Source organism: Protopterus annectens, chromosome 9.part0 (genome assembly GCF_019279795.1).
Source record: "Protopterus annectens isolate FY-2018-M chromosome 9.part0, PAN1.0, whole genome shotgun sequence".
In the NCBI taxonomy this organism is placed as follows: Eukaryota; Metazoa; Chordata; order Ceratodontiformes; family Protopteridae; genus Protopterus; species Protopterus annectens.
The window spans coordinates 209200229-209215518 of NC_056743.1; the positions used below are offsets into that span (position 1 = coordinate 209200229).

Genomic DNA, 15290 nt, shown 5'->3' on the forward strand with positions numbered 1-15290 from the left:
AACAGTAACATAGCATTTGTTATCAGAGTATGGCATGGGTGTACCTAAATGGTCTGATGGCACCAGAGTTGTAAATCATAACAGCATGATGTGTTTGTAGACATCAGTGGCCATCAGCACATTAAGCCGTTCTGTGAAAGCTGGTTAGTTCTTTTGGAAATCTAAGGAAAGTAGAAGTCATTTTCTCTCTATACTGTATACGTTTCTACTCTCTCTGGGTGTATGTATGATTCATGATTGCATGATGATCATTCATGCTCATTGGTACCATGTCCAGTGTGCCCAGTATAGTGACTGTGGCTTACTTGAGATATTACAGTCATAACGTGATGTGCATCACATGCGTCTTGCATGCGTGCGCACACACATGCACACACACACTGAATGCAGAATTCACTGACAGTCAGTTACAGCAAGTATGTGTATGAAAGAACCATCATTCCTAGTCTTTCTTGTTCTTCCCATCTTCAAATATACATAATATTCTGCCAAGCTGCTATACGTAGAAAGGGAGGATGTTGGTGCAGATAGATACTCCTGATCTGGATTGCTGGGGAGCTGTGCTACTTGTCTGTATTGGTGTAGAATAAATTATATATTTTTTTTTTTTTTTTTTTTGGTAAGAGATAGATGAATTGTTTGTATAGGAAAGTGAGTTTAGCAATATTTGAGCTGAATCCTATCCTTTGTTGGTTAATGCAGTTAAGCTGTTTGGTCTAGACATACTAGGAAATGATTTTTTTCAGTAACTTTTGAGCTGCTTCAATCAAACAGATCAAGTCACATCTGTCATTCAGAAATATTGGCTTATTGTTTGTGTTTGAAGGAGAGGAAAATCCCTGAATGCATCTTTGTTTGGCATGGCAACTCCAGTGCAAATGCGTTGCCATTCTAAAAAATTCCCTGACAGTGGCAGTGAGCAGAATACACAATGCCATAAAGGTAGCTTGGGAAATCTCGCGTCCTTTAGGGTTTTTGATTTGGACCTCACTTATGTCAGGGCTCCAGATGTCTGCCAGAGTTACCGCTGTGGATTGGAGTCTGGTTTAGTGTTACCCACAGCAGTTCTTTAATTCTGTGTGCATTATAAAACCATACCAAATAACTAAGGCCTCAAAGTGTTTCTGTAGAACGTTTTTGGAGTGAGAGTTAAAATCTAGAACAGTTCAAGTCCCTGATTTTATTATTTTAATAAATGTCTAGCTAATATAGAAGCAGAGGTATTGCATACTGGTGCAGAAAAATGTTAGTTGTACTGCAAAACCCAATAAACCTAAAAGTCTACAAATGTAGCTAAAACTGAAAACTCTGCTTTGTGGTAATTAAGTTCAGCCTGATAGTCGTCTGTACAAGAAAGCATGGATAAAAGCAAGCCCCGGTGGTATAAAAATGAAGGCAGTAGTAAATGAGAAGGGTTCTGAAGAACAGCTGTATTTGAAATGTTTTATCAGTAAGAAAAGAAAGCTTTTCCATTTGGGAATTTTCTGCTTTACAGATGATCACCTGAAGATTGCGATTTTCTCAAGGAAATGTTCCTTCTTGGTTGCATATAAAGTTAGTTATGTTCAAAAGCGTTCTGTTCTTCTGGAATGTCACTGGAATAGCGGGCACTGCTGGAATCTTAACGTACAGATGTTTTGTTTCACCAGACTCTCTCCAGTGCCTTTTCACCCTGAAAGGGGCCTCGGTCACATAGTCTTATATTTCACGAGCTGCAGACCTGGCAAATTAAAATATTGTCAGATATTTCAAAAATATATCCCTTGCAAAAAGAAAAAAAGACAAGAAAATGGAAAAGTTACAGTTGTATGATGTAATGCTATTGCTGTTTTCTGTGAGTAAATTGCAATAAATGAGTTACACTGAAATTGTGTGCAAACGGTTATTTTCCTGCCCAAATTGCCTAGTCTTTCCTCATTTGGTGCAAGTCTAGCAGTAAAGAGCAAGCTAGCTTCAAGTCCAGTGGAGTGGTTACCCTTCCCCTGGGGCTCCAAACCCCTTTAGTAGCTCCTTTAAGCTCCAAAATGTTGTCTACCTTAGGGAAGTATGCTTGGGTTCATACAAATAATAGTTCTGAGGTTCTCTTCTGGTTCTGTGCACTGCAAAGCTTGGCAGCATGTGCTCAGAAAGCTCATACTCCATAGTGTTAACACCTAGTGCTTCTATTAGGTGTGACCCAAGTGGCATTTGAAAGACACCTCAGCCTTCCATGGATGAGCAAACAAGCAAGCGACGCTTATTCCCATCCTTCATGTTCTATCATATCCAGTAACAATGCAGCTAACTGAATAAAAATTGTAAGGCTCACAGTTTGGGATACATCCCTCAGCACCATGGGAGCAAGTTAGTGTATCATGTAAGTTTAAATAAAAAGATGCTCCTTTAGTGAGACCAAAAAAAAAAGAGCGCAAAAACTAGTTGCATTGGTGCAAGGGATGCCTTACACTTTGGAGGTATCAATGAGGGTATGCGTTACATCCACGTGACGCCTCCAGGTGCATCTACAGTTACCTCCTACTGCTCCTCTAGGCATCAAGTATTACTTGCCCATACTTGCATTAATAATGCCAAAACCATACTATATACAGAGTATCAGAATATTTTATCTTGAAGCATACATGATGGCAAATACAATTGTATTAATATTTGATCTCTGCAATGAGCATTTGTTAGAATTGTAAGGTGATAACTTCAGTTTTAAAGGTTCAGGCCACACCCACTAGGAGTTAAAGGTACACACTTAAGAGTTGTACTGGAGGGAATTATTTAATAAGGGTGAAAAAAAACTACAAAGTAGCCTGTCATTTGGGGTTTTCACTGAACCTATCCAGTTCAAGTCTTACATAAATTAACTTACCTAAAACATACTATTGCTATGTGATGTCTTTGCATATTTACTTTTTCTGTTGTGATAGCCCTTTGGCATGGATCGCTATGCAGTCTGCAAGCAAGTCATTCTTCATGAGTCAATGTAGGCTGAACTCTTTGATGTCAACTATATTGCAACAAGTATGTTGTGCCAGAAGAATCATACCGAACAGGGGAAAAAGAAAAGAAGAAAGCAGTAAAGCGGACATCATATACATTTACCAGAAAAATCACTTTCATGTAAGACTTGTGCTTTACTGCCAGGTATTGGACAGTCTACGGACAAGACCCCTCTCGACCATTTTCCACTGAGGGTAAGTCCAAGAATGTCCAGATGTAAAGGAACATTAATAGGCACTGATTGAACTGTTGCAGCCTCATTGCTAGTATTCGCATCAAAGCAATTAACTTGTCGACTTTCTTTCCAACATTTCATCTCATTTCATCTCATGCAGTTCATTTGTGGCTCAAGTTGTCTATATCTTTGTTTAACAAGTTTATGCTCCTGATACTGATACACTATGAAATCTTCCATCGTTGATGAAAGGCATTAAAGAGGATATGAGTTGGAACCAAGCAGTCTGGACTGAATCTCTTTTATCTCCACAGGTACCACCTGTATTGGTGCCTGTTTCACTGGCAGCTGCCACTTTCCAGATACCACTGGCACCAGCTTTACAGATCAGCACTAACATTACTCCGTCTGCTTCAATGCTAAATCGCACACACAATAGCCTCACTGTTCCTGTTCTTCTTCTTTGAAGAAGGAATGTATTTTCTTCACTTTTTAGGAGACCGAGATAGAGGGGAAGAAAACACAATATCCCAGATTCTTTGTGAAGTTGTCTGTTATGAAGTCCAAAAGATGGCACCTGGGCTCCCTGTATTTGACACTTTGGCTTGTCCTATCACTAACAGGTATTTTTTAGAATACCATTTCTGCTGCCTTAATGCATCCTTCCATGTTAACCTGCTGACAGACAAAGCATACTCCATAATTGAATTCAGAATCTGCAACTTGACTTCAAAGCTAATTCTGTAATGATTTCTGCAGTGCCCCCCCTTTTCGCACATGAATACATATAGTGTTTGAGTTCCCTTTCTGTGAACATATTTTTCATTTATATGGATTTTTTTCTTTACTACTTTGGCCATAAATCTTTAGAAGAAGGGGGACATGTTTTATTTATTTAATTAGTTACTTGGTTATGAGGATAGGCCAACTGATCCTGTTTCTAAATTCCATTTTCAGTGGCATGCATACATAAAAACATTTTAATAAGTAAGTATTGCTGACAACCGTATTAAATTTGAGATGTGTAGCTAACTGGTTTATAGTAGAGCATGCCTGTACAGTATAGCTGCAAAAACCTCTTTACATACATGAAGTTGTTAAATAAACATGGTGTAACTTGAGAGTAATCAAGAGATGGTTTTGGGTGGAGATACTTACTATGGTAGTTTGGGCCTGTTATATGTTAATTAGTATTGTTATTATTCAGGGGAGACTATCTCGGGTGATATTTTTCTTTTTTCTGTGAGATTTTTTTGAGCATGAGCAGTTAGTATGTATTTGCTCTAGTTTATATATGTAGGCTGTACTGCTTTCTTCAGTTGTAATCTTAGTGGAAATAAAGTTCCATACTTTTGTTATGCTGGTCAAATGTAGTCAGTATCTAGCATGGTTAGTAGATTTGGTAATGAGTTGCAGTTTTTGTTGCGATCCTAGTAGTCTTGGTCTGTTATAGATGGATATTGTTTGGAGAACAGACAATAGTGTGCATAAGTTTGAGTTTACTGAAAGTTCGAACACACCACTGTACTGTTACAACAATGACTATTAGGTGAGACTGCTGCAAATGTTTCTATTTTATTGTAAGTTTGTTCTAGTTTTTTTTTCTGTGTTTTGTTTTCCAAGTTTTTAAGAAAGTTTGAGTATAGAAGCGTTGGAAGAAGTAGACATCTAGCTGTGGCATAACATATATGATCAATTAGGTATGATTTTGCTCTATACAACATTTGATTAATTAGATGTTGTGTAGTTTGCATGTAGATCATATTTGAGATGTTGGTCTAATGATTTCTAGTTTCTGATAGCTCAGTTATCAGCCTTTTCAAGACTTGTATAGCACTACAGGTGGTACTCATTTCCGGTCACCCAAAAACCTTCAAACAGTCCTCTCATCCTTTGCAAAACACTTGTACAGTGTTAGCATGGAGGTTCTTCATGATGTGAATGCCTGGAAGACACTCCTACATAAGTAAGTGAGAGTCATGGAGCCCCTACCCAGCTGAGCAGTACAGATTTAGCAGTCAGAGCTGTTAAAGTCAATTTCGTAGTTGGTCCCTTTCCACACCTTGCTGCACTGTATTAACAAAGGCTGGCCATATCAGTAGAAGCCTCAAGTGTGATATTTTTGCACCTGTTTTTAGGGGAATCCCATGGCAACTACAAATAATCATTATTAGATTAACTGCATAAAAAAGTTTGTTTCTAATTGCAATAAATGCAAGACTTGGAAATAAAGATGAAGCTGGAATGATTGTGAATAAGGGAAACCAAGTGTATAGGAAGCTTTGGTTCAGTCTCAATAAGCCACTAAACTTCTCTTACCAACTCAAGGCAGTCACTTTGCGCATCCTTAAAGTAATCAGTAATGTAGATTAAATGTGTGGATAAATCTGTTTTGGAATTGCTCATATTTCCAAAATATATAGTGTAAACCTAAAAGAGTAAATGTGAGAGGGACAGGTAGATGTTTTTAAAGTCCTACTTATGTGAATACAGCATTATGAAAACAAAAGTAATAAATAACCATATAGCTTGTGTAGCAAAAGCATTCGGAGTATGGGGTTCATAATCGCTTTCCCTGTCAACCTGAACTGTGATTTGGCTTTTCCTTGTTAAAGCCAGTAATTTAACAGTGTTCCATGACTGTGTGTGGGGGTAACACAGGATTTTACTCATGGTTGGCATGGATTGATCACGGCGAAGAGTCAGTCATTTGTATCAATGCCACCACTCTCTTAATGGAAGTTTCTAGTAATCTTTCATTAGCTATGCTAACAGGTGCAATTAGTGAATCTTACAACATACTGATCTTCACAAATCTTGATATATTTTCTGCTCCATGTAAATGGATTAGGAAGGTTTTTGAAGTAAGTTAATGAATAATTTGTTTTGATTGTAAAGGGGCATTTACTCCTTGGTATTGAAATTTGTTGCCTTGTATATTTTTTCATTTTTTTTCTCTCTTGTTGATATTTATTTTTATTGTTAGGTCCCCAATCTGATGTTAGCTCCCAAGTGGTAGTATCCAGACATAGACTTTCAGAGTTAAATCAGTCAGCCATTGTCTGATGAACAAGGCAGGAGGCCATGGTTACCCATAAAAACACAACATAGTATCAGGTAATGAAGCTGTTCTGAATAATTCTGATTTTCTATTCAGCTGGTTTGTTTAAAGGGTAAAAATGCAATGTTATGGTTAGTAGTGGACTGGATTGCTGAAGGATAAAATGCTAGACTGATCTAGAATCAGTTGGACTTCACAATATGCTTCCATGGCCTTAGCAGGTGCACAGTTGTTGAACTATACTGTTGTCACTAGATCTTTTAATGATCATTTCATTTTTTTGATCTATTTGTTTTGTGATCATAACTTGGCCTTTTAGTGAAATCTCTCGATCATAAATTTATTTACATAAAAAGTGAGGTTATTACTGCTGTTGTAGGGACACATTTTTTTAAACCGTGGCATCTTTTATTGAAGTAATTACATTATACTACTCAGTTTGCAGTAATCAGCATATTTGGTTATGCAGGACCAATTCCCCACTTCTTTATATGACATTAATGATCTGAAAAGAAGTAGGCCTAGTGTGGAACACTGTGGGGTGCTGGTGGTGTATGCAGTTCAACCCTGCACCCCAGTTTGTTGTGTTCTGTGTTTAACCAATAACCCCCCCATTAAACTCCATATGGATTTATGTGTAATGCAGTTCGTTTTCAATGATTCCATTATATAGTCAGGTTAAGCAGAATGCATGGTCGGTTTTTCAGAGAGTGACTCAAGATTTAAAAGGCAAGTTCTCTTCTTAGCAAACCTACGGTATAGTATCTCTTATTTAAGACAAGTAGGTCCTTGTGCTATTTTTGTATATGTACAGTTATGACTTTCTCTATGATTTTTAGTGGGTAAACAAATTAGAGTTGAAAATTGGGGTGGGGTGATATAACTCCCCCCACCTTTGTAAATCAGCTGCATTGCATCCTGTTATAGATTGGATTCATGCCAACTTGCCAAAGGAAATTTCAGCAAGTGAAAATACAGCAAAATTAAATCACTGAATGCCGCTTTTACCTATCTGTTATAGTTTTTGGCAGGGTGGCAGCCCCCTGCACTCACTGTGTGTGAGGAATTCTACGTTTCCACATAAGTAAGGATAACTGCAAGCCTCATTGTTGCTGAAAGAGGCTTTTAAAGAAATTACTTCATAGTATTAGCACTCCCTGAATCTGGCTTTCATACACCCGGCTGGCTACTTATAGAGCAAGTTCCAAGTCTGATACAAAAGTGTTATTTAACACAATTATTAGGGGATCATTAACATTTTCAGGTTGGTTGTCTGATGCTTTGGATATTTCTGTGACTGTAGCACTTTTCTTTGGATGTTTTTCAAGTTAGTGCGGACTTTTTTTCTGCATCTACATTCATAGCCTAAGACTTGGGGGATCATGTTCTGTATTGCTAATATTTTGCATACAATGTTTCCTTTTCAATTTTCTGATATAATTAAAAAAATATTGTAGTACTTTCAACATCTGAAATCAAGATGAGTTCAAGGTAAAATCTCAAAGCTATGACTGGTAAATTAAGTAATTTAAATGTATTATTTAATTTAAGATTTATTTTTATGACTAAAGTTTATGGCATAACAAACCGTATGCTTTCCCTCACGGATTGGGCATTCACTATCTTCCAGGAGACACTGTCAGTATCTGTCTTTGTGGAATACTAGCTTTGTTTTTGTCCATTGAATTATGTGTTGAATATCCCCCAGTTCAGAAATGCCCAGCATGGCATTTATGTCAGACATTTATAAAACTTGGCCTTCTGCCTCATCAGATCATTGAGTCACACTGTCTTGCGTAAATGTAAAGGTATGTCTGTGGCCAGTGAGATATGTTTGTCTTCAGTGAAGTTCACTGAGAGTATACTTGTAATACTAAGAGAGTATTAAGACATGTAGTCACCTAATGTCTTCATTCTTAATGGTTTTATGCTACTAACAACACTTACTGGAACCTGGACAACAGTGCATGTAATAACATAAGAAGTAGTGACAGTATTGGACCACAGTGAATTCTGACAGCAGGTGTAGGAGAAGCACTTATTGTATAGACACAAGTAAATAATTTTTAGGCATATCAAGAACATTTTTTTTGTCCTTGAAGAATAATCATTGGGTGGTGAATGTTCAAAGCTTCTGAACTGACCTGTGAACAGTTTTAGCTTTCAGATAACTCTCCATCAATATTCCATTTTTCCTTTATTTATTGCCTCTCTCCCTTATTCCTTTTTGACACATGACTTTTTACATGCAGCAGTGCTGAAACAGCTCGTACTTCCTGCTTTTATGTTACTGTCAGGGGTGCAGGGATCCTGAACAAAAGCTACTGGCAGATGGTGCCGACTTACCCGTGCCATTGTGGCATGTAATGCTAGAACTTCTACAAATGTATTTACTGTTTGGAAAATCACTGTGGTGATATCATTACCCATTCATCTGGTAACAGAGGTATAATACACTACAGATTAGTTACTCTATCAGTCCAAAGACAAAATGTTGTTCATTCTTTCTCCATCCATTCATCTCATCAGCTGCAGTTGCTTGTACGACCTACAAGTTTTGATAGAGTATGGTTAGTACAAAATGTCATACAGCTGCTGCTGCTGATGTGTGTATCAGCACAGACTGTGCTGACCTTAGAGGGGCAACATTTGTGGATATACCAAAGACAAATATTACCAACATGAAAACTGCATCTAGCAATGACTGTCACCTGGCTTTATAGTTACCTGCTACGTTGGCAGTAGATGTTAATGTTTAGCAGTGTTTCTTTGTGCCAGACCCCTTTGAGATCTACGATTTTAAAATCTTTGCGTTAAAACGCTATGCTTATTGATAGTTTTGCCAGCCATTTTTGTAATACTATTGTTATTCTCTTTGTAGCTAGCAGATGTTGTCATTACCCTCTGCTAGCAGTACTGCATTATCTGAGAAACCTCCATTTTGTGTCTACAAAGCTAAAAATACACAAATCCATGACAGATGTGGACTGAATGCCACAATTTGGATACACATCTGCTCATAACCCATTCAGGCTATCAGGTTTACACGAAACAAAAGACAACAAAACATATTTTACAAGGTGGCAGGCCCTGCTCTCCTTACTTTGTTTATTACTGTGAGGCCACTATACTACAACTGGGAAAGATTAGGAACTGACAGTGAAAAGCTGATTTTCTCTTCTTTCGTTTTTCTTTTTTTAATTCTGTAATTCCTGGAGAAGATGAATATACTTTCCAGCTAAGCACAATTAAGCTGCTGCTCTGTGTATCGAGCAGGATAACATGATCATAGTAGTCACTACAATGAACCAAAAAGTTTCCGCTCTTCAATACAAGCTCTGGCATTTCAACAAACAATATGTAAGCCTTCTAAGAAATGCCTTTGTTCTTGTATAATTATTTAGTTGAGTCCGGCTTTTCAATGACATTCACATACTAAGTCTATCTGTCAATGACTTTTAATTTCTTGCAAATTCATATATGTTGCTGTAGTAATGCTGTGTGGTTTAACTTCTGTTGCCCTGTTCGTATTTGCCATTGACCTTTCTCAGCATCATTGTTTTATGCAGTGAATCCAGCCTTCACATTGCTTGACCAATGTGTTTGACTTTTACTGTTTGTATCAGTCTTTCTGGTGAAAGTCTGAGAATGTTTGCAGAAAATTGACTTGTCTGATGATCTTGCAGCCCACAACATTCACAAATGTTTTCTGTAATGCCATAGTTCATAGTCCTACACTTTTCTGCTGCACAGCCTTACGAATACTCCATTTCTCTCTACCAGATGTTTTACTAGGAAAACTACTGCTTTGACTGTACAGATATTTGCTGTTAATGGGATACATATATTGTGGGCTGCAACATCATCACTTCTTCTGCAGGTATTTGCATATACTGAGCTAGATGAGACATATTCATGTGTGTGTGTATATATGTATATATATATATATATATATATATATATATATATATGTAATACATATATATATACATATAATGTGTGTGTGTGTGTGTGTGCAGTATATATTTATATATGTCTGTATATGTACATATTATATATACATACATATTTGGATTTCTCTCTCTACCTCCCTCTCTCTCTCTCTCTCTATATATATATATATATATATATATATATATATATATACACACACACACACACACACACACACACACACACACACACACGTGTGTAGCTTAGTTTAAGTTCGCTGAATGTGACTTATGTTGACACCTTTGCTTCCTGCCCCGTTTGCTCAGGGGAAAAGATGTCAACAGTGGTGCGAGATCACTATAATACCAGGGTTGGGGAATTTGCTCTCTCCTCAGAATTGTGTGATCTTTGAGTTGGACAATGTAGTTAGCAGTGGTTGGGGATGCTTGCAACCCTGCAAAAACATTGTTTTTTTTTTCTTTACATGTTCTGAGATAATGTCACAAAGCATGGACAGTGGGATGTCAATTTTTTAAGATTTTTGTGTGGTTGACATTTTTCACGTTGATATTATGTATAAATGAAGTAGTTCTGTGTGTGTATACTTGTGTGTGTGTGTGTGTGTGTGTGTGTGTGTGTGTGTGTGTGTGTGTGTGTGTGTGTGTGTGTGTGTATGTATATATATATATATATATATATATATATATATATATATATATATATATATACACACATATATACACACAGGCGTGTGTGTGTGGGTGTGTGTGTGGGTATGTGTGTGATGCACTTATTGTACTACAAAGTTGGTGCTTTGAGAAAGTGGACATTAAGTATAGGTACATAGGTTCATAGATTAGTACTAAGCTAACTGCCCTTGCGAGCCATTTTAAGCCTAGCCAATTATCCCTTGTGAGACTCAAACCCTGCACCTTGTGTTTGTAAGGCAAACACCTTAACCATTAGGCCACCTTCCCAAACCCTATGAACTGGACACTGCCCATATTTTTTGATTCTGTAACAGCTTCTCAATATCATTCATAGTGTTGTACACTTGGAGAGTTCCTTTGATGGCTAATTTGCACTGAAACGTGTCATATTTAAACTGTGTGCAGGAAAAAGGCATGGACTGCATTGTGATACCTATATTTTGTAGTGACTGATTTTAGCAATACAGTAGTCCTAGGCATTCTTAACTTCTTTTAACACTCGTCTTGCTATCTATACAGCAGTCTATGAATCAAGTTTGATCTTGATATATAGAGCCAAATTTCAAAAGACTTACCCTTAGTGTTAGTGACCACTTAAACTGAGAGCAAGTCTTTTGGAATCTGGCCCCTGGTGTAAGCCTGTTTCTAGGTAGGCCTTACACTGAAGTAAGGCACTTTTCAGTGACAGCAAGTCTAGGGCAGATGTAGACTGAGATCATTTCCTTTGGCGTCTGGCCCATAGTATCTACCAGTTCTGCTTTGCTGCTGTTACACTTGTACCCAGTGTAATTTACACACAAACGTGTCATGTCTATCTATACACAGCATTTTAACTTCATCAGGGAGGAAAAGTTACATGTATTTTGAAGTACATTCCTCTTAATGTCTGTTGCAGCTCATTCCAGCATTTATGTTTTTCTGCTGATGCATTTATTAATCCTACAACCTAAGGTGAATTAATAATTGTGTAAGTAGTCATTTACATGAAACACGGGAAGTTTATAGCGACCTCCAGCTATTCACCTTTGTCAGGGAACAAGCCGTTTCTTAAGATTGTTAGTGCAAGCCTGGCTTTGGCTACAAAAGGTTGCTGTCAAATGAATTTCTGTAGCTAAAGAAGGGTAATTGTTCTGTTTCCTGTTTATGGCTCCATAAAAGACCATCAGGTATAGTGCAGTTCTAGAGCTAGCTGCCCTCAACATTTATATGAAGTGCTCCAATTTCCCACTGGTAATCTTTAAACCATTATTTCCTCTTTTGCCTAAGGGATGCAGAATGTCCTTTTTAAGCAGGAAGAAAACAGATTTACATGCCAGTGTTTTCTCAAGGCACAGAAGACCCATGTGCTTCTCTTTGAGAGTATGCATTTAAACAGCAGACTGCTACTGTTTGGGCTGTTTTCAGCAGCATGATTATTCAACAGTGTCTAGCAGTCATTGCACTGTCTCTACCTACAGCATGAAAATCTGCAAAACTTTGTGTCTGGATGACTGAGTACTGGCAGCCCTCTCCCACAGCTCACTATCCTTGGACATCTTGTGAGTCATACCTAGAGTAATCAGTCATACATTGCAATCAGTTAAAAGAAGTCATGGCTAATCCCAGCACAAACTGTCTAGTTTAAACTAATTTAGCTGACTGAAACTATTACAGAGTCTTTATTTCACAAAATCATAATTTTGATTTGGTGTTTCTTTCATTTTATATGTCAATCTGTGTGTCTTTCTTTCTCTCTGTCTCTTTCCTTGTCTGCCTGGCTGTGCTTCTTGACAGCCCAGAGTTCAGGCTAACATATTGCTCCAGCTGTGTTCAGTAGCAGAGTGTGCTTTCACAGTTACCCACACCCATGTACTCATATGGGTTCAACACCATATTGGTCACTTCCAGTGTTTGTAGAGTCGTCATGACCTGTTGGAGTTCCTTGTTTTGGATCCTTGCAAGGATGTGGCTTGGTCGTAATTTCACCAGACTTGTACATGGGCTGACTCTGTATTTCACATATATGATGGATTTCTGGACTACAGTTTTCTGTTTCCAAGTGTTGGGGCTCATCTTGATTCATTTGTAGACTTTGCTGTGGGGATTGCAGAACATTTTTCTGAGATATTAGACTCTTCTGCTGACTTATTTGTTTTCTGTTTTGGTTTAGTCATGTTCCAAGATCTTCATGGTTGGCAAATTCTGAACACCTGATTCTCCCACCTGGCTTTAAAGATTTTGATTTTGACTTAAATTTCTTTTTCACTTTAGAATTATTGCGATAAAGTGAATGCCTTCTTTTACCTCGTAGCCTTCCATTTGAGTTTATCTTTAATGTGGCCTTTAGAATTTATTCCAGCAATGACCTTTTGCTAGTTGTCCTGATGTTTGATAAAAGGATCTCAGAACATCCAGCTGCTATGTGTGAGGAGTCTTTTTTGGTGTTTCCTAAGGATTGTGGTCTTGGGAATGAATATTGCTGGTTTTCTAAAAATGTTCTCTGATTTTCCACTGAAGTACGAGTTCCTCCGCTGCACTTTCATAACGCAGACAAGCAACCTTTACATATATCACCAGCTGTGCCTTTGTCTCTTGAGGGATCAGGACCTCTTCATTGTAAAGATTCCATTTGTCACATTCTCTTTGCAAGGAGAAGAAAATGCTTTAGCTATATAGGTACCATTTTAGTCATTTGTTTGTTGTATTATTCTGTACTACTTTAAATGCATACTGTCTTCTGTTTAATGCTTTTAAAAGACATTTCAGTAGGGAAGGTGTTCCAGTACATGGTTTAGGAGCATGTCTTTAGTTGATATTTGTACCACAACCGGCACACAGCTTTACAAAGCAAAGCATCTGTTGTATGAATGTGTAGCAGAACTTCCTTTATCAGGGATATCCAGAGGATTTTAGTTTAATTAATTCCTAACTTCTTAATAATTTCTGGATTTGTCTTTACCGTCTCCCACTTATGCAGAAATTAACTGCTTGGGAGTCTGTCTCACCAGCTGAAGTCGCCATCATAGACTCACTCTACAAATAACGACAATCTAACAAAGGTCAAGTAGGGAACATGGATATAACATGGCTAGGCTTCTAAAGCCCTAGGGCCATTAGCCAAGTAACTTCTTATGAACCTATTGGGTAATATTTTCCTCTTATTAGTATTTACCGTAGCTGTAGATCATTCTGTTTCCACTCCCTGTTGAGATCAACTACACTTTCAAGAATGCATTCCCTTGTCTATTGCAGGAAAACAAGGCATTTTAGCACAAAATATTTTTATTGTCCTTGTAACATTTCCGTCTAATGTCCTGGCAGATACCCAAGAGGTGGGAATGCAGTGGCTGTAGTGAGGGGACATCATTCATGCAAGTGGTATAGCCCTTCTGCCAGCTTTGCTCTAGCTTACTATTGAACTCCTTCCATGAGGCCCCTGTGCTCCATTAGAGACTCGCTGTTGGGATGTGTCCATAGAGTATCCTCCTGCCTCCCAGACGATGCAAGCATGCAAACGCATCATTACTCTTCTCCAGCTGTCTGCCCAACATTGATTAAAAGTTACCAGTGTCACTAGTGACTGAACTAAGGTTCTTAGTGACATATTCGGATGCCCTGCCCCATTGCCATCGGGCAGAATTTGATTTGACTGACATCTTTAAGTGTGCACACTTTCTAACCTCAAAGAGCTACATCACTTGTATGAGTGGCTAATGTTCACTTCAACCAGTGCTTGCAGCAACATGTAAGAGGGAAAGTTACTAGTATAGCTTAATAGAAAGAGAGAGAGAGAGAGAGAGGCATAAAACTTCTAATGTAAGGTCAATCCCCTTGTTTTTTTCTTTTCTTTTCTTAAATATACATAGGCATAAAGTGGACACAATAAATTCACCATAGGTGTGTGTGCATGCTTGTGGTGTGGAAGAACAACTGCAACAGGACTAGTCATCTGCCAGTGTGAACCTTGCCTCTTGATGATGATCACTGTTGAAGTGACACCCAGACACCATGTGCAAAAAATGGTAACAGAAATTGTGTATGGATAGATGGATACATAGATATAATGGCTTGGAAGTGCATCTGTACTCCAAAGTGATTAGACTAAGCATTTATAAGTAACCAATAGCCAAAGAAAAACACACAGGCCTTTTTAAATTGAAAACTGCATAGCTCAAGCCATGTTACTCTTATTTCAAAATGATCTATGTATATATAAGTATTGTTGTGTAAGAGCTATCCAGTGTCAAGACTTCAGGCGGTGAAACGGTTTCCTAAGTATTTCATCTTAGCATACCTGATAGAAGGTAAAGAAGTTTTCCAAATCCAGGATGCACAAATATGCACTTTAGGGAAATTTTCCTATAAACACTAATAACAAATATTTTTGCATTTTTTGTGTACAATTTTGAAGGATAATGCCATCAGCTGGACCCCCACCCACTTC

General features: G+C 37.9%; 1 protein-coding gene across 1 annotated transcript in view; it reads left to right on the forward strand.

The window, feature by feature from the left end:
* CD81 (CD81 molecule) overlaps positions 1 to 15290 on the forward strand; it is a 1063451-nt gene that overhangs the window by 434637 nt on the left and 613524 nt on the right. The gene's annotated exons all lie outside the window — the stretch shown is intronic.